This window comes from Pseudorca crassidens, chromosome 17 (assembly GCF_039906515.1).
Source record: "Pseudorca crassidens isolate mPseCra1 chromosome 17, mPseCra1.hap1, whole genome shotgun sequence".
In the NCBI taxonomy this organism is placed as follows: Eukaryota; Metazoa; Chordata; class Mammalia; order Artiodactyla; family Delphinidae; genus Pseudorca; species Pseudorca crassidens.
Genome location: NC_090312.1, coordinates 54,800,729 through 54,827,100, shown reverse-complemented (window position 1 = coordinate 54,827,100; position 26,372 = coordinate 54,800,729). Strand labels below are relative to the sequence as shown.

At 33.9% G+C, this 26,372-nt stretch overlaps 1 protein-coding gene across 1 annotated transcript in view; it reads right to left on the bottom strand.

The window, feature by feature from the left end:
- The window catches only part of MMP16 (matrix metallopeptidase 16), a 358,158-nt gene that overhangs the window by 90,887 nt on the left and 240,899 nt on the right, over nt 1–26,372 (bottom strand). The window lies entirely within an intron of this gene.

Below are 26,372 nucleotides of genomic sequence, written 5' to 3'. Positions count from 1 at the left end.
GTTTAACAGATAGTTAGAAAATATAAAGAAGAAAAATAACAGAGCTGAAGAATACAATGATTGAAATAAAAAATAGACTTGAATCAATCAATAGTAGATTAGATGATACAAAAGAACAAATCAGCAAACTGGAAGACAGATTAGTAGAAATCATTAAAGCTAAATAGGAAAAAGACAAACAGTTTAAAAAAATGAGGCTAGCTTAAGCAACCTATGGACAACACCAAGCATGCTGACATTTGCATTATAGGGGTCCCAGAAGGACAAGAGACAGAAAGAGGCAGAGAACTTGGTTGTTGAAATAATAGCTGAAAGCATTTCTAACCTGGGAAAGGAAACAGACATTCAGGTCCAGGAATCATGGAGAGTCCATAAATGATCAACCCAAAGAGACATGACACACTGTAATGAAAAATGGCAAAAAATAAAGATAAAGAAAGAATTGTAAAAGCAGCAAGGGAAAAGCAACTAGAGTTGAACCTTGAACAAAATGAGTTTGAACTTCACAAACCAACATACATGTGGATTTTTTTCAATAGTAAATACTACAGTGCTACACAAACTACAGTTGGTAGAATCCACAGATGCAGAAACATAGATATGGAAAAACTGTGGCTATGGAAGAACTGTGGATGCAAACAGCCAGCTCTAAGTTATACACAGACTTTTGACTGTACAGAAGTTCGGCAACATTAGCTATGTACAAGGAAGCTACCATAAGACTATCAAGTGACATTTCAGGAGAAACTTTGCAGCCAAAATAAAAGTGGCATAATATATTCACAGTGATGAAAGGAAATAAATGACAAACAAGAATACTCTACCAGGCAAGGCTATAATTCAATTTTGAAGATGAGATCAAGATTTTCACAGACAGGCAAAAATTAAATGAGTTCAACAACATTTAACCAGTTTTACAAGATACGTCAGAAGGATGTTTCTAAGCAGAAAAGACCACAATGAGAAATATAAAGGTTATATAAAAAGAAAAATCCCATTAGTAAAGGCACATATACAATAAAAGTAGTAGAACATCCATTAATAAAGATGGTAGGAAGGATAAAAAGCAAAAGTAGTAAAATCCTCTATATCCAGAAAAAGTGGTTAAGTGATACCCAAAACAAAAACATGTGAAATATAATGTCAAAAACATTAAAAATAGTGAGAGGAGTAAAAGAGCAAGGTTGTTATATTACGTTCAAACATAAAGAGATCATCAACTTAACATATGTGTATGTTGTTACATATACACGTAAAAATAACCACAAACCAGAAATCTATAACATATACAAGCACACACAAAAAAGAGAAAGGAATCCACACATGACACTAAAGAGAGTCATCAAATCAAAGGAAAAAGAGCTACAAAAGAAAGGAACAAAAAAAAATATAAAAACAACCCCCTAACAATTAACAAAATGACAATAAGTACATATAAATCCATAATTACTTTAAGTGTAAATGGACTTTTGCAGATGACATGACATGATACCATATATAGAAAATCCTAAAGACACCACTAGGAAACTATTAAAAAGCACAAATGAATTCAGTAAATTTATAGGAACAAAATTAATATACACAGATTTGTGGCATTTCTAAAAACTAACAACAAACTATCAGTAAGAGAATTTAAGGAAACAGTTCACTTTTACAATTGCATCAAAAAGAACAACATGCCTCAGAATAAAACTAGCTAAAGAGGTAAAAGACTTTTACTCAGAAAATTATAAGACACTGATAAAATAAATTGATTTTGACATAAACCCATGGAAAGATATATTGTGTTCATGGATTGAAAGAATTAATGTTGTTAAAATGACCATACCACCCAAGGCAATCTACAGATTCAATACATAACCTACAAAAATTCCAATGATATTTTCTACAGAAGTAGAATAAATAATTCCAAAATTTGTATGGAAACACAAAAGGTCTTGAGAAAGAAGAACAAAGTTAGAGGTATCAAGTTCCCTGATTTCAAACTGTACTACAAATCTACAGTAATCAAAACAGTATGATAATGGCACCAAAAAAACATAGATCAATGAAACAGAATAGAGAGCCCAGAAATAAACCTACATTTACATAGTCAATTAATCTATGACCCAAAAGGCAAGAATATACAATGGGAAAAACACCCTCTTCAATAAATGATGCTGGGAAAACTAGAAAGCTACATGCTACATACAAAAAGTAAAACTGGATGACCTTCCCTTACCATATACAAAAGTAAACTCAAAATAGATGACAGACTTAAATGTAACACCTGAAACTACAAAACTCCTATAAGGAAACATAGGAAGCATCTTCTTTTGCATTAGCCTTAGCAATATTTTTATGGATATGTCTCATCATGCAAGGACAAAAAAAGTAAAAATAAAGAAATGTACTACATCAAACTCAAAAGCTTTTGCACAGTGAAGAAAACTACTAACAAAATGAAAAGACAGGGATGGGAGAACATATTTGCAAATGATGTATATGATAAAGAATTAATATCCAAAATAACAAAGAGCTCATACAACTCAACAACAACAACAAAAAACAACTTGATTAAAAAATGGGCAGAAGACCTGAATATTTTTCCAAAGAAGAAATACAGATAGCCAACAGACACTTAAAAGGATGCTCAACATCACTAAAAATCAGGGAAATGCAAATGAAAACTTCAATGAGATATCACCTCACATCTGTCAGAATGTCTATTATCAAAGAGACAACAAATAGCAAGTGTTGGTGAGGATATGGAGAAAAGGAAATCCTTGTGCACTGTTGGGAGGAATATAAGTTAGTGAAGTCACTATGGAAAACAGTATGGAAGTTCCTTAAAAAGTTAAAAATAGAACTACCATGTGGTTCAGCATTTCCACTCCTGGGTATTTTCCCAAAGAAGACAAAAACACTAATTCAAAAAGATAAATGCACCCATATATTCATCACAACATTATTTACAATAGTCAAAATATGGAAGCAATTTGTGTCCATAAATAGATGAATGAATAAAAAAAAGTTGTATATCTATACAGTGAACTATTACTCATCCATTAGAAAGAATGAACTCTTGCCATTTGTGTCAACATGGGTTGACATAAAAGTACTCTAAAGAAATCAAGTTTTAATAAAAAAGATAGATGGCTAAATAAATAAATAAATAGCTGTGTGAGTGTATATATTTGTTTTAATTTCCTAGCAGATTCATTCATCATCAGAAAAATGAGATTAGAAGCATCCTAACATTATATGTTTGAAAAACTTAAAGAGACCATATTTATTGTGTTCAGTAGAGCAAACTTAAATCTCTGAATTTTGAGCATGTCTCTGCAGTGACAATTTCAGTATGAGAGGAGACATCACTGAGGCAAAATCTGCCTTCCTGATGTTGATTCTAGTGTTACCTCTGCACATACACAGAATAGTCCCCTCACATTGCAGTGTTTATATATTTGAGGTCACCTGCCATAACTCTTTTAGTGCTCTCTATTGAGAAGTCAGCTCTTTTAAATGTTCCTAAGGTGAGTTTTGATATCAGGGAAAATGTCTTATAATTTTAGTTTAAATTTTTACTATTTGAAAGGAAGAAATAACTTTTTTTTTTTTTTTATGGTACGCGGGCCTTTCACTGTTGTGGCCTCTCCCATTGCGGAGCACAGGCTCCGGACACACAGCCTCAGTGGCCATATGGCTCATGGGCCTAGCTGCTCCACGGCATGTGGGATCTTCTCAGACCGGGGCACGAACCCGTGTCCCTTGCATCGGCAGGCAGATTCTCAACCACTGCACCACCAGGGAAGCCCAAGAAATAACTTTTTTAAAGTTAAATCACAATGTGATCTATAATGATCCTCAGTAAATAAGTTGTGAAGGAATTTTTCTATATATGATTAGTGCTACTCAAACTTTCTATTCAAACTATGGGGACAAGAAAAGACTGGGACTTAGGATATGGTAAACCCCATTCTTCCATCCTGAAAGTGAGACTTAATTATAAGGAAATCTACAAATTAGTTTGTTAAAGGATTACAAAACTATGCTCTGTTTCAAGGAGGCATTACTAACAGGTGATACACTACAAGTTATTTAATTTTAAAAAATTAATTTTAACTGAAAAATGTGGAGTTATCTCTGAGTTTAAGAAATTTGGGAAATTTAGATATTGTCAAATTCCTGGAGTTAGCCAAACTGTGAAATATAGGACACAAGTCCTCTAGATTGCCTAGTCTGCCAAGACTACTGATCCCAACTTCAAGGATGTAGGGTCCAACTACAAAATTAGAGGGAAGAGTCCACACAAGATCACTCTCATTTCTGACACCAACTGCAAGTTCAGGGGGTCCCCCAAACCACTCTTAGATTCAAATCACTCAAAGAACTCCACTGAAAACTATTACGCCTAATGGTTATGGTTTATTACTGGGAAAGAACACAGATTAAAAAATGAGCCAAATGAAGAGATTCAGAAAAGAAAGTTCCATTGTCCTCAGAATATATTACCATCCTGGTATCAAAGTATGACAGTACTCATGAGGTACTGCCAAGCAGGGAAGCACACCTGAGCTTCAGTGTCCAGAGTTTTTTTTTTTATTATTATTATGGCTTCATTTGGAAGGCATGCTTGCTTGCTTGCCCATAGGTTTGGACTCAGTATCTAGGTCAACTGATATTGCACAACCCAAAGTCCCTCCCTAAATCACATGATTGGTCCCAATCCTAACCAAAACACTTCTATTAGGTATGACAAAGATTATGTCCACAAAGCAAGGGCAAAGGCCAGACATCTTTTTGAACTAGGCCAGTTCTTCATAACACAGTAATTATTTGTTTTAAGGGTCAAGTATGTAATTACAGCTTAAAAAAAAAAACTGAAAGTAAATATTTTGATGGAAATGCTTAACACTACATTGACTTTTAAGAAAAAGAATGCAGAGTAGAAAACAGCTTTAGAGCTCAGTATTAACATGACCCAGCTCTAGTTTGACACATTTAAAAGCAAAACCAAGTAAAATATCATGAAAATTAATCAATATAAAAAGGAAAACTAAAATAAGCCAACAAGTATCTAAATTTTTAAAGAAAATTACAGCTAAACTTGGGAAAAATTTTAGATGTTGATGGAATTATATGACCATTATTTTGTTCTCATTCTATGAGAGCTAATATGTGGATAAAATTAATATTAAATATGTGGATTCTTTAAAAAATTGCTTAACTTAATCACTATAATTAAATAAATTTTTGTATGTTATATTTTTCTTAGAAATGCTCAGGTAAGGAATATATCCATAATTAATTATTTTCACACAATCTAACTTATGGAATGGTTCACAATATCAAATCTCTATATACATATTCTGAAAGGAATATAAGAATCAATTTATTCACTAGGGGGAAACAGAATTCTTTAATTGAAAGCCAGAGAGGATGAGGAAAACGGGTAGTATTTAACTGAAACTTTACTTCCTAATCTCGATTTAAATTTGTCGTGTTTTTCAGGTTTCATATTACTTCTGCTAACTATTAATTTGACTATTCTACTGTCTAGAAATATCTAGTTTTTAAGACACCTGAAGCTTCCAATATACTGACAATAAAAATTTTAAACTGTAGAAATGACATATTGGTATCACACGTTAAGAAAAAAATTCATCCTAAAATTTGGTCAATGATTGCAATGTCTCACATTAGTGCAGCTCTTTAAATAGTCAAATTCGTTTTGCATATCTTATCTCATTCTGAGATGAGTTACCCAGCTACTATTATTTGCTTTATTTGACACACATGAAATTTATAGTCCAAAAATGGAAATTCTCATCATGTTTATAATATCCCGGCACTAAGATCCATGTCTCTTGACTTTTATTCTAGATTTCTCTTCAACAGAATATATAGCTCTTCTTACAACAAACAGGGGATAGCTCTGTCAGTTCAATTATCTCTTCCTCAGAAAAGACTTCCCTATATTATTGATCAAGTTTTAAGAACTAAAACAAAACAATCATGTATATATTTTTATTGCAATATATACCTTATTTTCTTTGCACTTACTACAGGTATAGTTTTACTTGTCTTCTTCTGATTTGGTGATTATTGTCTATTTCCCACTCTGAACTGTAATCTGTTTGAAGGCAGTGGCAATGAGGTAATTGTAAAGACTCTCACCTTATAGAAGAAACTCAGGCTCAGAGGTGGAATCTTGGTCATACACGTGTTCAAAACCTGGCTTTTCCATTTTTACCATAACCTAGTATATTTTCTTAAATACAACAGGCACTAAACACATATTCATCAAATAAATTAATTAAAATATTACTATATATAAGTAACCATTTCTCCTATTTTCCTACATAAACCATTTCCCACTTTTATTTATTCAAGGAAAAGAATCTCCCATAAGAGAGGTGTAGGGGAATTGTCCTTACATGTTTATTTAGTAAACTATAATTTTTCAACAGTCTTCAGAATTCTAATCATATAAAATTTTTAAATTAAAGTATAGTTTATTTACAATATTGTGTTAGTTTCAGGTGTACAGCAACATGATTCAGTCATATAACTTAGTTTTGACCCTCTATTGATCTTCTGTTTATGAGAACAATAAGAAAACTCGGTATACACAATCAATATATTTTAACAAATATTGTGGAAATTTTCAGGAATCAACAAGAAGCTTCAGCATTTCTCTTTCTGATGATAGTAACTGCAAATGCAGTGAACAACTTGGAAAATGTTGTCTCTATTTCAAAGGACTTCAGAATTACAAACAAGGCAGTGTATGTGTCAGCAGTTCACAAATGGCCAGCTTTTACATCAGCTCCTTAGAGCTTCAGATCAAGGATATAAACAATCTTTGCTTAATGTTCTGACCAGTAGCTGTTACAAATAACTGCACTTTATAAATAAAGCAGTACAGACCAATGAATGCAGAGACTCAGCAACTTCTCTAGGTTAAATGCCAAAAAACAGTGGTTTAACAATAGACACACTTAGTTCTCAATATAAATGCCTCCTGCCCTTTGATAGGGCATTTTAAGAATATGATGTAAATCATACCAATGTTTTCATAGGTCAATCTCCCTAGGCAATAGAAATAAAAGAGAAAATAAACAAATGGGACCTAATCAAACTTACAAGCTTTTGTACAGCAAAGGAAACCGTAAATGAAATGTAATGACAACTATGGCCTGGGAGAAAATATTTGAAAATTATGTTATGGACAAGGACTTAATTTCCAAAATATACACACAGCTCATACAACTCAACAATGACAACAACAAAGAACCCAAACAACCCAATTGAAAACTGGGCAGAAGACCTAAATAAACATTTCTCCAAATAAGATGTACAGATGGCCAACAGGCACATGAAAAGATGCTCAACATGGCTAATTATTAGAGAAGTGCAAATCAAAACCACAATGAGGTACCACCTCACACCGGTCAGAATGGCCATCATTAAAAAACTCTACAGGGACTTCCCTGGTGGCACAGTGGGTAAGACTCTGAACTCCCAATGCAGGGGGCCCAGTTTCAATTCCTGGTCAGGGAACTAGATCCCACATGCATGCCACGAGTAAGAGTTTGCATGCCGCAACTAAGGAGCAGGCGAGCTGCAATTAACAGCCAGTGCAACCAAATAAATAAGAAAAGTCTTTAAAAAAATCTACAAATAAATGCTGGAGAGGGTGTGCAGAAAAGGGGACCCTCCTACACTGTTGGTGGGAATGTAAATTGATGCAGCCACTATGGAAAACAGTATGGAGTTTCCTCAAAAAACTAAAAATTGAGTTGCCATATGATCCAGCAATCCTACCTCTGGGCATATATCTGGACAAAACTATAATTCAAAGAGATACATGCACCCCTATATTCATAGCAGCACTATTCACAATAGCCAAGACAAGAAAACAACCTAAATGTCCATCAACAGATGAATGGATAAAGATGTGACACATATATACAATGGAATACTACTCAGTCATAAAAAATAATGAAATAATGCCATTTGCAGCAACATGGATGGACCTGGAGATTATAATACTAAGTGAAGTAAGTCAGAAAGGGAAAGGCAAATACCATATGATATCATTTATGTGGACTCAAATGAAATTATCCATGAAACAGACTCACAGACTTGTGGTTGCCAAGGTGGGGGTGGAAGAGGGATGGATTGGGAGATTGGGATAGCAGATGCAAACTATTATATATAGCAGCAGTCCCCAACCTTTTTGGCACCAAGGACTGGTTTCATGGAAGACAATTTTTCCACAGACTGGGGAGGGGGGATTGTTCAGGTGGTAATGGGAGCAATGGGGAGCAGCAGATGAAGCTTTGCTCGCTAGCCCACCACTCACCTCCGGCTGTTTGGCCCAGTTCCTAACTGGCCGCGGACCGCTGATACACGGCCCAGGGTTTGGGGACCCCTGGTATATAGAATGGATAAACAACAAGGTCGTTGTTGAATATAGCACAGGCAACTATATTCAATATCCTGATAAACCATAATGAAAAAGAATATGAATAAGAATGTATAAATATGTATAACTGGATCACGTTGCTGTACAGCAGAAATTAACACAACATTGTAAATCAACTATACTTCAATAAAATAAATTTTAAAAATAACTTTAAAAGAATATAATATACCTTTTTTAAAAAATAAAGTTTCAGTAAATAATACTTTTACAGAGAAAGAGAAACATTGTAACTTCTTTTTACAGAAATCTCAATATTCTGGTACTTGAAGGGCCTGGTACTTCTCATCCAATTCCAGGTAGGACATCTTGTCATGTGACCCTCTGATTCTCTTCATAATTTCAGCTCCATGACATTTAGAGGCAAGTGGTATCTTTTAAAAACATTCAGTCCTGGCCCTCTGTGATTCAGTGACCAACCACCTATTCCTAGGTTTGCAATTCTTAGAGCTGCTCTTTTGCCCTGGTCATCAAATCCCTGTTTTGCTTGTTGTCTTCAATACCACCTATTATTAATGGGGCTCAGTCTTGCTCTTACCAGTTCTTCTCCCAGAAGCCAACATTGACTTAATATTTCTCATTAGCTCTGTCCCCTACATTATTTTCCTACCTAGTCACTCCTAGTCAATTTTTCTGGGCAGTTAACCTAGCCTGCAGAACAAAGCCTCAAGTTCTCAACATGGCATTAATGATCCTTTAGGAAGTAGTCCCAATTGTATCTGTCATCAAATTTCATTAGCTGCCCACAGCACCTTACACCTTCTTACCTCCAAGCTTGGCTAAGTTTACATTAGTCAAACAGATGCAGATTAGATATCTTCTACAAGAAATCCTTCCTTTTTGTGGTCCTCCTATGTGCTCCCACTGCACTTTGTGCATTAACCTATTAAAGTATATCACAAGGCATTGTGATCATCAAGTTACTGATATCTCCTCTGCTAGACTATTATCTTCCTGAAGGAAAGAAAAGGGAGTGGCTTGGACTTCATTTCATTCCCAATGTCTAGCTATTATTTGGTAGTCATTCAAAACTTTAAAAAATAAAAAATAATGAATACAATAGTTAGATTCTTAAGAGCAAATAGTGTTGTCATAGACTCCTATGCAATCTCTTTAAGGTCAACCATAGTGCTTTGCACAACACTAATAGTAATAATAATAATAATAGCAACAACACCATCAACTACTATTGCAACATTAATAGCAGTTGCTGAAATTACTGGAGCATTTGCTATGTACCAGTCTTTGTGGTAAGTGACTTACACAGCTTACAATTCAATTTATCAGTGTTGAGCTGACAAACTTGCTATATGACAGCTGTCACATTGCATAAATTAACAACACTCTCTGGATTAATTGCCAAATACCTTGTCAATTTTCATGATTTAAAACTACTTCTATAGTAAACTGAATAAATTCTCACCATGGTGCCTACAAAATGGCAAAACTGTAAGCAAAATATTTAGTAAGCTTGACTTTCTAGAGACTATTCTTACTCATGATAAATGCATACTGGGCAAGATCCTCATCTAATTGTACATCTTTGCTAGCCAGATTAAATCACATTATCAAAAGTTATCACTGTAATTTTGAGCATACTCATTTTCACAGTCTAAGGAAAAATTCAAATGAATACTTAATTTTTAATTTTTTTAACTTAAATAAAATGATAGGGTTGCAGGTATTATTTTCTGAGTATGCACTCGAACTATTTTTAAATTGAAGTATAACTCACTGACACTATATTAACTCCAAGCTCAACCTAGTGATTCAATATTTCTCTACATTACAAAATGATCACCCTGATAAGTCTAGTTATGATCTGTCACCATACAAATATATTATGATATTATTGACTATATTCCCCATGCTGTACATTTTATTCCCATGATTTATTTATTTTGTAACTAGAAGTTTGTACCTCTTAATCTCCCTCACTTATTTCATTCATCCTCCCACCCTCAGCCCATCTGGAAACCACCTGTTTCACCTCTGTATCAATGACTCTGTTTCTGTTTTGTTATGTTTGTTCATTAGTTATGTTTTTTAGATTCCACATATAAGTGAAATCATACCATATTTGCCTTTCTCAGTATGACCTATTTCACTTGGCAAAATATCCATTAGGTCCACCCATGTTGTCTCAAATGGCAAAATCTCATTCTTTTAAACAGCTATGTAATATATTACATCATCTATTTTGTATATATATATGTGTGTGTATATATATGTATATGACATCTTTATCCATTAATCTACTGATGAGCACTTAGGTTGCTTTCATGTCTTGACTATTTTAAATAATGCTACAGTGAACATAGGGGTGCACATGTCTTTTTGAATTAGTGTTTTTGTTTTCTTCAGATAAATACCCAGGAGTAAAATGTTGAATCACATGGTAGTTCTATTTTTAATTTTTTAAAGAACCTCTATACTATTTTCCATATTGGCTGCACCAATTTACATTCCTCCAAACAGTGCATAAACGTTCCCTTTTCTGCACAACCTCACCAACACTTATTTGTTTTCCTTTCAATAACAGCCATTCTGATAGATGTAAGGTGATATCTCACTGAGGTTTTGGTTTGCATTTCCCTGATGAGTAATGATGTTGAACATCCCTGCGTCTGTTGGCCATCTGTATTTCTTCTTTGGACAAATGTCTATTCAGTTCCTCTGTTCATTTTTTAATCAGCTTATTTGTTTTCTGATGTTGTATAAGTTCATTGAATATTTGGATATTAACCTCTTACCATATATATCATTTGCAAATATCTTCTCCCATTCAGTAGGCTGCCTTTTCTTAGTGTTTATAGTTTCCTTTGCTCTGGAAAAGCTTTTTAGTTTGATGTAGTTCCATTTGTTTATTTTTGCTTTTGTTGCCCTTGCATGAGGAGATATACCAAATATATATATACACATATACATGTATATTGTTAAGACCAGTGTCAAAAACATACTGCCTATGCTTCCTTCTAGGAGTTGTATGGTTTCAGGTCTTACATTTGAGTCTTTCATCTATTTTGAGGGTTTTGTTTTTGTTTTTTGTTTTTTTTTTGTATATGATATGAGAAAATAGTCCAGTTTAATTATTTTGAATGTAGTTATTCAGTTTCTCAACATCATTTATTGAAGAGGCTGTTTTTCCCATTGTATATTCTTGCTATTTTTGGTCATAGATTAATTGATCATGTAAGTATGGGCTCATTTCTGGGCTCTCTATTCTGTTTCATTGATCTATGTGTCTGTTTTTGTGCCAGTATCATACCATTTTGATTACTGTAGCTTTGTAGTATAGTTTGAAATCACGGAGCTTTTACCTCTAAACTTGTTCTTCTTTCTCAAGGTTGTATTGGCTATTCAAAATCTTTTGTAGTTACACACAAATTTTAGAATTATTTTTCATAGTTCTGTGAAAAATGTCATTGGAATTTTTATAGGTATTGCATTGAACCTGTAGATTAACTTGGGTAGTATGTTCATTTTAGCAACATTAATTCTTCCAATCCATGAGCACAGTGTATCTTTCTGTGGATTTGTGTCAAAATCAATTTCTTTCATCAGTGTCTTACAGTTTTCTGAGTAAAAGTCTTTTTACCTCCTTGGTTAGATTTATTCAGGGGTATGTTATTTTTTGATGCAAATGTAAGAGTAAATTGTTTTCTTAAATTCTCTTTCTGATAGTTTCTTTTTAATGTATAGAAATGTAACAAAATTGTGTATATTAACTATTCCCACAACTTTACTGAATTTATTTATGAGTTCTAATATTTTTTGGCAGTGTCTTTAGAATTCTCTATAGTATTGTGTTATCTGCAAACAGTGACAGTTTTACATCTTTTTTCCATTTTGGATTCCTGTTAGTTCTTTTCTTTGTCCGACTGCTGTGACTAGGACTTCCAATACTATGTTGAATAAAAGTGATGAGAGTGGGCATTCTTTTCTTGTTTCTTATCTTAGAGGAAATGCTTTTAGCTTTTCACCATTGTGTTTGTTACCTGTGGGCTTGTCATATAAAGCTTTTATTACATTGAGGTATGGTCCCTCTATACCACATTCTTGAAAATTTTGGTCATAAGTGGATGTTGAATTTTGTCATAAGCGTTTTCTTCATCTATTGAGATAATCACATGAGTTTTATTTTTCAATTTGTTAATGTGAGGTGTTGCAATGATTGATTTGCATATATTGAACTATCCTTTCATCCTTGGGTAAATCCTACTTGATTAGCGTTTATGGTCCTTTTAATGTGTTGTTGAATTAAGTTTGCTAATATTTTGTCAATGATTTTTGCATTTATATTCTTCATTGATGTTGACCGGTAATTATCTTTTTTTTTTTTTATTTTGGTGGTGTCTTTGTCTAGTTTAGGTGTTAGCATGTTGCTGTTCTCTTGGAACGACTTTGTAAGCATCCCTTCCTCTTGAATATTTTGGAGTAGTTTGAGAAGGATATGTATTAATTCTTCTCTAAATGTTTGGTAGAATTCACTTGTAAAGCCTTCTGGTCCTAAACTTCTTTTTTTCAGTTCTGGTTCAGTTTAATTACTCATAACTTGTCTGTTCATATTCTCTATTTCTTCCAGACATAGTCTTAGGATACTGTACATTTCTAGGATTTTATTCATATCAATCAGGTTGTCCATTTTATTGACATATAACTGTTTGTAGTAATCTCTTATGATCCTTTGTATTTCTGTGGTGTCAGCTGAAAATTCTCTTTCATTTCTGATTTCATTTATTTTAGGACCTATCTCTCTTTTTCCTTTGACAGGTCTGCCAAAATTTACTAATTTTTTTAATCTTTTCAAAGAACCAGTTCTTAGTTTCATTGATCTTTTCTGTTGTTTTTTTTTTTTGTTTGTTTCTATTTTATTTATTCCTGCTTTGATGTTTACTATTTCTTTCCTTCTAGTAACTTTGAGTTTTGTTTGTTCATCTTTTTCTAGTTTTTTGATTAGGTCGTTTATGTGAGACTTTTCTTGTTTCCTGAGATGGGCTTTTATCACTATAAAGTTTCCTCTTAGAAATGATTTTGCTGAATCCCATAGATTTTGGATAGTTGTGTTACCATTTTCTTTTATCTCCAGATAATATTTGATATCCATCTTGGTTTTTTCAGTGACCCATTGTTTGTTTAGTGCCATATTGTTTAGCCTTCATGTGTTTGTGTTTTTTGCATTTTTTCCTCTATAGTTGATTTCTAGTCTCATAGCATTGTGGTCAGAAAAGATGCTTAATATCATTTCAATCTTCTTGAATTTATTAAGATATATTTTGTGGCCTAGCATGTGATCTATCCTGGAGAATATTCCTGGTGCACTTGATAAGAATGTATTCTGCTGCTTTGGAATGGAATGTTCTCCATATATCTATTAAGTACATGTATTAAGTACATCTAGTCTAATATGTCACTTAAGGCCCTTGTTTCCTTACTGATTTTCTGTCTACATGACCTATCCATTGATATAAGTGGGGTAGTAAAGTCCTCTACTATTATTCTGTTACTGTAAATTTCTCCATTTATGCTTACTAGTATCTTGTGCATGTATTTATGTGCTCCTATATTGGGTACCTTTATATTTATAATTCTTATATCTTCTGCTTCATCTGTTCATCATTATATAATGTTCTTCTTTGTCTCTTGTTACAGTCTTTGTTGTAAAGTCTATTTTATCTGATATAAATATTGCTACCCCAGCTTTCTTTTCATTTCCATTTGTATGGTACACTTTTTTTCCATTCCTTCACTTATGGTCTGTGTTAGAATTGAAGTGAGTCCCTTATGGCAATATATATATGTGGGTCTTGCTTTTTTTTTAATCCATTCAGCCACTCTTTTGATTGCAACATTCACTTCATTTATATTTACAGTAATTATTTATTGGAATGTTAATCTCTTTCTTGTCGTTTAGCTCTTTTCCCTTTGATTTGATGACTCTCTTTAGTGTTATGTGTGGGTTCCTTTCTCTTTTTTTTGTGTTTGCATATATTATATAGTTGTGGTTTGTGCTTACTATGAGGTGTGTATAAAACAATATGTACATTACATGATTAAGTTAATGATCTTTTTACATTTGAATTCAATGTAACAACCAATCATTTTCACTCCCTGCAGCCAGTTTAGTGTTTTTGACCTTATATTTTACAACTTTTTGTTTTGTGTATTCCTTAACTACTTATTGTGAATATAGATTATTTTACTAACTTTTTCTTTTAAACTTCCTACTAGCTTTGCAGGTGGGTTTGATCTACTACCTTTCCTGAATATTTGCCTTTAGTCATGGGATTTTTCTTTTCTAATTTTCATATTTCTAGTGGTCATCTTTTCTTTTCCACCTTGAGAAGTCCACTTAATATTTCTTGTAAAATCATTTTAGTGGTGCTAAACTCTTTCATTTTCTGTTTGTCTATAAAACTCTTAATTTCTTCTTCAAATCTGAGTGATAGTATTTCTGAGTAGATAATTCTTGTTTGTAGGCTTTTTCCTCTTATTACTTTAAATATTGTACCACTCTTTCTGGTTTGCAAAGTCTCTGCTGAAATGTCAGCTGATTGTCTTATGGGAGTTCGCTTGTATGAAACTAATTGCTTTTCCTTGTTGCTTTTAAGATTAGCTCTTTGTCTGCATTTTATGCCATTTTTATTATAATGTGTTTATTGTGGACCTCTTCTGAATTGATCTTGTTTGGGAATCTCTGTGCTTCCTGGACCTGGATGGCTCTGTCCTTTCCCAGGTTAGGGAAGTTTTCAGCTGTTACGTCTTCATATAAGTTTTCTGCTCCTTTTTGTCTCTCTTCTCCTTTTGGGAGCTCTATAATGTGAATATTAGTTACACTTGATATCGTACCCAAGGTCCCTTAAAAAATCTTAATTAAAATTTTAATTTATTATTTTTTTCTTTTTTCTGTTCAGCATGGGTGATTTCCACTACTCTGTTTTCCAGTTCACTGATCCATTCCTCTGTATATCATCGAATCTACTTGACTCCTTCAAGGGTATTTATTTCAGTTATTGTATTCTTCAGCTGTTTGGTTCTTGTATATATTTTCTAACTCTGTTAAGCTTCTGTATGTCTGTGTTCATCCAGTCTTCTCATTGAGCATCTTTATGATCATTATCTTAAACTCCTTACTGGGTAGAATCTTTATCTCCATTTTCCCTAGCTCTTCTTTGTTTTTATCTTGTTCTTTTGTTTGGAGCATATTCTTCTGTTGTCTCATTTTGCCTAATTTTCTGTTTTTATTTCTATGTACTAGGTAGTTTGTTAATATTTCCTGATCTTGGAAAAATGGCCGTATGTTGGAGATGCTATGAGGCTCAACAGTACACTCCTCTCTGGTCACCAGAGCTATGTACTCTAGGGGTGCCCCTGTGTGGGCTTCATGAGACCTTCTGTTGTAGTGGGGACAAGTACTGTGGCTCATTAGTAGGTGGAGCTGCCCTCTAACATATTTGGCTATCAGGCTCTGCTTCATACTGAAGCTGTCAGCAACTGGTACCCTGTGCAGCTGGCTGCCTGGCCTGAGGCATCTCAGGGCTGGTGCCTGTCCACTGGTGGGTGGTGCTGGGTCCTGGTAGTGGGGGCCCAGGTGGTAGGGCCCAGGACTGGAGCCAGCCTGCTAGTGGGTGAGGCTGAGTCCTTGGCCCACTATTAGTTGGGGCTTGGTCCTTACACTGTTGTTGCTCAGCTCAGGAGATCCTGGGACTTGTGCCAACTGGTGAGTGGGTAGGTGAGCCCCGAATGCTTATGAGCTACAGGGAGGATTCCAAAGTTGTGCTTGTCAGCACCAGTGTGCTCGTGGTAGAATGCGCTCCCCAAATGGTTGCAGCCTGCATCTGTATCTCCAGCGGGAATCCCAGTTGTCACCTGCCCCTAAAGGCGACTCTCTAAGATCAGCACTTGGGTCTGCCCTAGGCTCTTTTCAAATTACTGCCTCTACACTCATTGGCAGAGTGCGTGAGAATTTGTGGGCCTCCTTTAAGTGCATAGCCTCTGTTTCTTACAGTCATTTTCCTCTCTCATACACAAGCCACATTTACCTTTAAAGTCAGATATTCTGGGGGCTTAACTTTCCATTGAAGGACCCCCAGGCTGTGGAGACCAATGTGGGGATCAGACACTGCTCCTTGGTGGAGAACCCTTGAAATTGTGATTATTCTCCCATTTGGGGGTTGCCTACCTGGAGCTGTAGGTCTTGACTCTATTGCGTCTCCATGCATTATACCCATCTGGTTGTGGTTTCTTCCTTAAAGCTTTAGTTGCTGAAAATCTTTTCTTCAGGTTGTTCTCATTGATAGTTGCTCTGTAAATAGTTGTAATTTTGGTATGCTCATGGGGGAAGGTGAGCTCAGAGTTTTCATACTCTATCATCCTACCCACACCTCCCACTGTATACTTTAATAACTTTTTACTACCTATATTTTTGAAAATAATATGGCTTCCCCATTATTTGATGTACTACAGCCTTCACAGATATCTATCTTTTGTTGTGCAACTCTATTTTGAACTATTATATGTGTATGCAACATTATCACAATAGTACACATTTAAAAAACCACTCACAATTCCATCATTTAAGATTTGTCTAACATCACTTTTCTATAATTTCTATGGCTTATCAACACACATATTTCAAATGCTGCAATTCATGATACATAAAATTTTATGTTTTACTATTTTATTTGTGTTTACATCATAATCATGTCTCATTGTTTCATATATTCTCTTTAATTCACCCTTCAAGTCATTGCATTACATTCCACTGAGTTGATGTACTATTATTTGCTACACCACTACCATATTACTGAATAATTTTGGTTGCTTCAAACATCTTTTCCTATTGGCAAGAAAGCTGTAATAAATACCATTGTTCATTTTAGACTTACTTCATTATTTCAGGATGAATTGCCATGCATGGGATTACTAATTTTAAATCTATGCACATTTCCTATTTATTGTAAGAGATATTAATGCTCTAGCTTAAACCTGAAATCTTTTTTTTCCAATCTTACTCATAATTATGTAAATAAACACAATATAATGCACTGAAACTTTAAAGTATCATAAGCACATAGAGAGGAATGAATAAAACAGTCAAGAACCTCCCTTATAAAAGTTAAATGTAGACAAGACAGGGTTAAAAGTAAAAAACACTAATCATTTAATAAATATGTATGGGCCAGATACTGCTAATTAATTTTAATCCTATGAGTTACTTTTTTATGTCAAGAAAATTATTTTTCAATTATATTCTAAGTGGTTAGTAGAAAGACTATATTTCAATTTTTTACTATGGTTCAGAATATCTTTCTTAACATTGTTAGTAGTGTAATTTTTTCCTGTTGATTTTCATGGAAGTTTTCAAGTAGATTGTTACATAATTTACAAATAATGAGAACTTTGCACTCCGCTTTGTCTTAGATATTTATACATGTTAAGACTGTCTTGCAAAAGATAAAATAAACAGGTGTTTTAAGAAATTTTGAAGTGCTGACTCAATGTTTAAATTACTTCACATAACCCACAAAGCAAACTGATAATCACAATACTACTAACTGAAAGTTTAAAAAGGGAATGGAAAGAATAAAGTTTCATTTTTGCTTTACAGAAATATGAGGTCAAAAGTTGTATAGTCACAAATGCCAAATATGAAGGAAAAAATTGGGAGAAGTGCTGTTTTCATAACTTCTAAAATTAAAAATAAACCCGACCTTCATGTGCAATATAAATCTTGAACTAAACATACGTTAAGGTTAAAGTGATTTGAACCATATATGGTGAATATGAGAACTTTCTTTGTAAAACTCTCAATATAAAGATATAGATTATGACAAACATGGAACAAGAAAATATATATCTTTGACACTGAAAATATTTAGATCAATAATTGTAGAATAGGAAGAGTCATATTGCTATGGAGTGAAATGATTTTTCAATTAGTTCGCAATATACTTTCAAAAAACATTTTTTCATGACTATATAGGATCACCCTAATCATACTATAAATTAATAACAAAATAAAATGTACATGATAAAACATATTTTAGTCTCCAAAATATGCACTATATATATATTTTAAATGTTCTGTTTTATACTATTAATAAAAATGGTTTTATTGAATCTAAAACAAGTATCCAAATTTGTGCTTAAAATGTTTATGGTTACCCCAAAATAAAGTGCCTAGAGAAGAAATTGGAAACTCAGGTGACTATGAATCCATTCTACCGAATTCTTATATATGTGCTACAACAGCTTAAGCAGTCAGAAATATCAATAAAAAAATTTAAATGTTTCAAGGGGTAAATTTTAAATCATAATTAAATACAAGTATTTTGAAAAAATTAATATTGACATTAAAATGCAGTATTACACATAATTCCAGTTGCTGCCTAAAATGTTTACCTAAAATATTTGAAATACTATGATTTTGTGGTGCAAGGAAATTTTATTTAATTCTCTGCCTATACTGTGTTGGCAATTTCTCACTTTGTCCTAATGTGAGTCTAGCCCCAGTTATAAAGTACTATTAATATTATCAGGTAATACTTCCTGGCAGTACAGAATTAAGCTCTGACACAGAGTAATTTTAGATTATTCTGTGCAATTTCTCTAAGTATTTTTGTTTCTTTGTTTGTAAAATACTTTTTGAATACTCTGCTAACAAAATATTTTTAATCATTTTATGGAGTCATATGATATAAACAACAACAATAAAAAAGTCTTCCATTCCTTTCCCTTATATCTTAAGAATTAGAGCCATTTTTTGTGATCTTTATTCAGCTAAAAGTTACTTTTTAAGATAATTTCAAATAACATGGGAATTTGAGTTAGTGAATATAACGAGTAATTCAAAATGACAAGTCTGTCTTGTTATATAATAGCTACCATTTCCTGAACTTACTACATACCTATGGTGGAATTTATTAGCCATTGTGGAATGTAAGTTATTTAACAAATATTTATTGTCTACTATGTTCAGAGCACTGTGCAATTCAGCAGTAAATAGAGGAGTAGATACAGTCCTTGCTTGGAGCCTATGACAAGAAGGATCTGACTCCAAGTTTATCTCTAACATCTAGAGATAGGATTTTAAGTATTATCCTATACTGATGTAAACAATGACACACCACTGTGCAATGGGAATGAGTGAATCATTAAGTTGAGAGCTGGGAGAGAATTCGTCCAACTGTAAAAGACAAATCAATTCTTTGGGGTCACAAAAATGGCACAAAATTTATATAACTCACAATAAACGTTTCTGAATTTCTACAAATATTGTTCCCTTTCATATATCTAGCCCCATGTGGACCTATGTAACAACAGACAGTTTGGACAGTACTAGAGGTTGGAGAGAGTCTTCTGACTTTTACACATAGCAGCAAAAATCTAGAAGATAATGTGAATATTTGGTATTTGATAGGGAAAGACCTGCAAAGACAAGAAAGCCTGGCAAGTTCAAGGAACAGAGGGGAGACAGGTGTGCCTGGAATTGAGTGAGTAAAAGTGATTGGAGTAAGAAAATGGAGGTGATATCAGAGGGGAGAGTGAAAACGGCTGATCATGGAGCCTTGTGGGCACCTGAAATAATTTTTTTTTCCCCCAACTTTATTGTGGTACTATTGACAAATAAAAATTGTATATATTTAAAGTGCACAACTTGATGATTTGATATAAGTATACATTGTGAAATGATTACCTACAATCAAACTAATAAGCATATCCATCACCTCACATAGTTATCAATCTGTGTATGTATGTGTGTGTGTGTGTGTGTGTGTGTGTGTGTGTGTTTGTGGTGAGAACACTTGAGATTTACCCTCTTAGCTAATTTCAGGTAAATGATGCATTATTTGTTTATAGTCACCATGCTACTCCATCTTATAACTGAAATACATCTTATAAATGAAAGTTTTACCTTTTGACAAACATCCCCCATTTCTCCACCCCTCAGCCCCTGGTAACCACCATTCTACTCTCTGTTACTATGAGTCTAACTTTTTCACATTCTACATATAAGCGAGATAATGCAATATTTGTCTTTTTGTGTCTGGCTTATTTCCCTAAGCATAATGTTCTCTAAATTCATCCATAGCCTCACAAATGGCAGGATTTCCTTCTTCTTTTAAGGTGAATAATATACCATTGTATATATATGTATATGTATACGTCACACTTTCTTTATCTACTCATCTTGTTGACCCTTAGCTTGTTTCCATACCTTGGCTACTGTGAATAACGCTGTAACGAACATGGGAGTGCAGATACCTCTTTGAGATAGTGTTCCCCACCCCGTTTGGATACATACCAAGAAGTGGGATTGTTTGATAGGAACCTTGGCAGACATTGAAGGGTTTTAGACAGTGCAGTTATATGATCTGATGCATGATTTTACAGGATCATTCTGCATGCAGAACTGACAATAGGTTGGAAGGATGGGGCAAGGGAGGAAACAAGGGAACGAATGTGGAGGATATTCCAATATGAAGGTGAGATGTGATGGTACCTTTGGCTAGGACTGTGGCAGTGGAAGGGGAGAAAAGTGGGTGCCAACAGGATTTGGCTTTATCCTTAGGTTTTATTTACTAAATAAATGGGACGATGGAGTTGCCCTTATTTTGAATGGAAAAAGAGAAGCAGGGGAGTAGGTTCATAAAGGAAGATCAGTAGCTCAAGTTTAAGTATGTTGAATTTGGCATCTGAGTGGAGAGGTCAAGTAGGAACCTTAGTATGCAACTCTCAAGTGCTTCCTCTTCTCACTTCTCTGAGCCTATAGGTCTGTATGTTGGATATTTCAAAGCTGACCAAAGATGTTCAGTGATTTTGACATTTGGGTTTTCTTCTTATTCTGGATCACACTGCTTATTGGTAAGTTACCACCTGGACTCCACAGTTATTTCTATTATCTTATTATTCCCAGGCTTAAGCCAATATTCTCTTAAGTATAAAGGGCCATTATTGTTCTCTGTTTTGTGGGCTTCAATTTAAAGGAACAATTTCTGATTGATAATTACACGTTGTCCTTTCCCTGACAAAATGTAAGCATTTTAAAGGAAAAATCATATTTTCAACTTTTAATTCCAAAAGTTCAATGGCATACATACAGAAAAGGCAAAATATACACTTGAAAAATTGAAGAAATATTCTGTGTGAGTAATGTGATATAGTTATACAAGTGATGTGAGAAAGGCACAGTTCCAGATTTCAAGGACAATAAAGTTGAAACAGAGGAATATTCAACAAAGGAAGAAACATTTTAAAATAAAATAAAAATGAATGAAAGGAGCAAATATTGCTCCATGGGAGATGTGTAGCATAGAATAAGAAGCGAATTGACATTAAATACCAAGAGATTATAAACTACTGAATAGAAGAGTCACAAAGTTCAATTCTGATCAATTGAAAGGAGTTTAGTCACAAATCAACATTATGGAAATATAATTTATCTCTTTGAACAAGTATCTTTCTTCTCACTCTCTCATATAACATCTTTTCTTTTATGAAACAAAACTATATTGCACATGAAATTGGATCATACTTTGTACTTACTAGACTTGGTTAAATGTACTTTCAGTTAACTAGTGTTAATAAATCTGTTTCTATGGAAATAATGATAACTATGATTCTTCAGTAGGTGGTTGTAAATGAAGCTGGTCATATTTAAGAACAAATCATTTTGTGACAAATGAACAGACAAACATTTGACAAAGTAAAAGGAACCAAATGATTTCTGGTTTTTTTCCTTCCTTTTCTTTTCCTTTTTTTTTGAATAAATGATGAAATGCTTTCTTTACTCAGGGCTGTGAGCTTGGTTTTCTATATTAATTGTGAAGACCCTTTACTGTATTTCCTTGAATGCTCTTCCATACAGCTTTCACCTTTGCCTCTTAACACTATCCTTTCTAGCTCCAGTTTAAAGCACTGACTTTTGCTTGTTCCCTTTGATGTAAAGAACTAGTCAGTAGTCCAATGGAATCATCCTTTTTCTTTTCTTTTGCCTTTTTTTTTTCTGAGCTCTAAGAACTTTAGGTGCTGTTTATAGTTTTTCTTACTGTCCTCAGCTTTAAGAAGAATATATATATTTAACACTGCATTCTTCCATACGTAACAATATACAGTGTACTGAAACATATCCTCTACAAGGTTGACTAATTCTGCTTTCCATTCTCTTTCATACCACAATAACTAAATATTCAATGTTTTTATCTTGTCCAAAGGAACTTTGAGAGTATTCATTTGAACAATCAGTTTTTATTATTGTTGTGAACCCAGTCACAACAGCAGCTTACACTCTTCAGGGAACACTCTTAAAAATCACCTTCTATAAAGTAAGGGCAGAGCTTCTTCTGTTATTGCTATTTTGTTTCTCTGTTCCTTGGCACTTTTTTTTGATTTTCATTTTCTCTCTTTAGGTTTTTACTTTCCCCAAAGATTATGAAGCTGCATGGAAAGCTTAACTTTCCCATGCATAAATAAATAATATATGAAAATGGTATTTATAATAATATATTATATAAAAATATACATTTATATATAATATATAAAATATATTGTATATATATATAATTTATTTATATTCCCATATAGAAAGTATATCCAGGTGAAGTCACTATAAATAAATGAGTGCCTGGGAAGCTCAATGTATATCAAATCCCCTAAGAAGAAGATTGCTACCCAAAGATTTATGCTGAAACTCCTATTTAAAAAAAAGTCTCCTTCCAATTAGAAAACAAAATTACTTGATGATATTACCTTTTATTTATATCTATATTTTCTTATTTTTTACTTAAAAATCATACATATAGAATTGAAGTAAATAATACTCATGGAGATCTTGGGCAAGGAATAATGAACTACCAGAATGAAATACATTCAGTAATGTCCTATCTGTTGATTACTGTTGTATAAACATGATATAGCTATAGTTTCATTAAATGCATATTATACTGAGATCCCTATTCATTTGCTCGGGCACCACAAAGTCCATATGAACCAATCCCTACTCTGAAGTTTATAATCTAGTGAAGAAGCACATTAAAATGAGAAATAGAGAATATAGAAATAAAAAGCATGCTAATTGGATGTAGAGAATAAATATAAAAATCACTAGAAAGAGATTTGGGGTTGAAGAATAGTTAAAGAGGTTGGGACATGTGGAAGATGTTGAGAATGGAAGTTATGGATATGCAGAGACTGGCAGAGAGGCCTGAGGTAGTAAAACTAATGTGAAATGAGTGTAGTGGTTAAGGGTTGAGGAGATAAAGAGGTTTCCAGTTTGCATAAAGAATTAGTAATGAAGAAAAGTAGAAAATTGTTACATTATTAAAAGTGTGATCAAAGAGTGGGTGATCTTAAAATGTACTTGAAGGGATAGCCATAAAGGAACAAACTATAAAAACTAATGGTGATCATATTGAAGGAATATTTAAAAAGTAGGTGTGCACAAGACAGACTGACAGAGAGTAACTTCAGGTGGGAAGATCAGGTATGGGGAAAACGACGTTAATTTAGAAGTGAAGGTAGTCTAGATCATGTAGGTATAGAGAGAGAAGTTAAAAGGCCAGCAGTCATTAACAGAGAAAAGCAAGATTTGGGGGGCTCAATCAATGTGGATGCCCTCCCACAGCCTTCCATGGCAGGTGCAGAACCTCTGTGTGAAGCACTCTCAACCACATGTCCACTCTGAAAACTTAGAATGTAAGCGCCAAGAAACTAAGGTCTAGCCTGTAGTTTGTGTGTGTGTGTGTGTGTGTGTGTGTGTGTGTGTGTGTTTTAACTGCTACACTGCCAGTGCCTAAAACAGAGCCTCACAACATGAGTTTAATAAATATTTCTTGAATATTTACTATTTTAAAATATATCTTAAAGTCCACCTTTCTTTTGAAGCTTTCCCTACCTCTTTCAGTTAGTAAAACTTAAGGTGGAAGACATAGGTTTCTGGAATCAAGTAGACCTGTATTCAACTACTGACTACTTAACTTTTCTGATTTTCAGTTTTGTTTTTTTTTTTTTTTTTTTTTTTTCAGTACACAGGCCTCTCACTGTTGTGGCCTCTCCCGCTGCGAAGCACAGGCTCCGGACGCGCAGGCTCAGCGGCCATGGCCCACGGGCCCAGCCGCTCCGCAGCATGTGGGATCTTCCCAGACCGGGGCACGAACCCGTGTCCCTTGTATCGGCAGGCGGACTCTCAACCACTGCGCCACCAGGGAAGCCCTGATTTTCAGTTTTCACATTTGTAAAACAGAGAATACTATTCATCTTGCACTGTTATTATAAGGCTTAGAGATTATCAATGTAAAGTGCCTAGCTTACATTCAGGTACATATTAGTTACCCAATCCACGCAGCTATTAACCAGGAGCAGGTGTCACTCAATCATCCTCTTTTCCCTTTGATCAAATCTTGTATATTTCTGATTTATAACATTTATCACTTTGCACTAGAGTTAATATGTCTATCTTCTCTCCCGCAGTACATCAACATTTTAGTACGTCAAATACCAATCTTTTTAATGTGCCTAAGAAGTGTCTCTCAAAATTCAGCATAAGCCTTTTCTCAGTCAAGTTGTTTTGACCTACTCAACTGGACTTCAGTTCTTTCTCTTCATGTCGTTTCCTCCTGTATCTTAAAAGTACTTAGGTTTATGTTTGTCTTCACTCCTGGAGTATGAGCTCCATAAAGACTGGGGTGTTACTTTCTATTCATACATCCTGGGGACCTGGTAAACTACCCTGGGCATACATACTCATTATATGAAAGAGGAGATGAGTACAAAAATTGTACAGAAGATATCTTCTACAGAACCTATTCTCAGAAAGAGAGGAGGGGCTAGTGAAACAAAGAAATTAAATGCAGACAGAGTTTAGGAACTCTGTCCTGCAGAGAGTTTTGATTAAGGAATCCAAGGTGCCATGAGAGTTTAGAGAAGCAGGCCTTACTCATGTTTCTTTATACACTTGCTTTGACATTGAAAATAGTGGCCACTGTATTTTATTTGAGAATTGGTCTGTGTGCTTGTTACTCATTCCTGATTCCAAGAACCAGCCATCACAGGATCTTCTTTTGTCAATCAGAGCACTCACTAATCTCCCACAATGTGCAGAGCAAAAAGTTGGTAAAAATGATCATTAGACATGAAGATACTGGTCTCTTCTGAGATTGGCAATCTAATTAGACAGACAAGAAGAATGAAATGAATGTACCCAGAGTCAATTTCATATCTTATTCTCAGATAAAGTTGACACCACTTTGGTGATATTAGCATATAAAGGTACAAAGCTTGGATGTGGAAATTCTGCCAAAACAGTGAAAAAAAAATCTTTCAGTTGTCATTTGGTGTCTTGTAGAATAAACAAATTAATGCATTTTGTGTTCATTTCAACTAGTTGCTGTGGGCTTAGCCACAATGAGTATGAGTATATGTGTATATCTATATATACATATATATAGATATACACATATATATATAGTAAGCCTTTTTTCTTTACTCCTTGAATTTAAACTTATTAATCTACTTAAATTAAAGGGGAGATATCTAACTAAGCACTGCAGGGCATTTATAAAATTCAAAAATCTATTCATGTGTTTGAAGAAAAGCATTGATTTTTTTCCAGGAAATTATGATGCTCTTGTGCATATTATATTAAATCCAAATCTTAATTTCCAATATAGGAAATAAAGTACTTTGCCTATTAAAAATTATGTAATATCTATATTTTCAAAGTATGGCCTCTGGTAGATAGGATAAGTAGGGCAATATTTCAATATTTATTGATACATGTCTAATGAAAAAGAGAGCACATTATTTTATTTTTAAATGGATGATATTGGTAAAATGTAGCTATTTTAGTGCCCTAATACCAACATAAATCTTACAGTTTTCATTAATCTTTAAGATTGGTTTA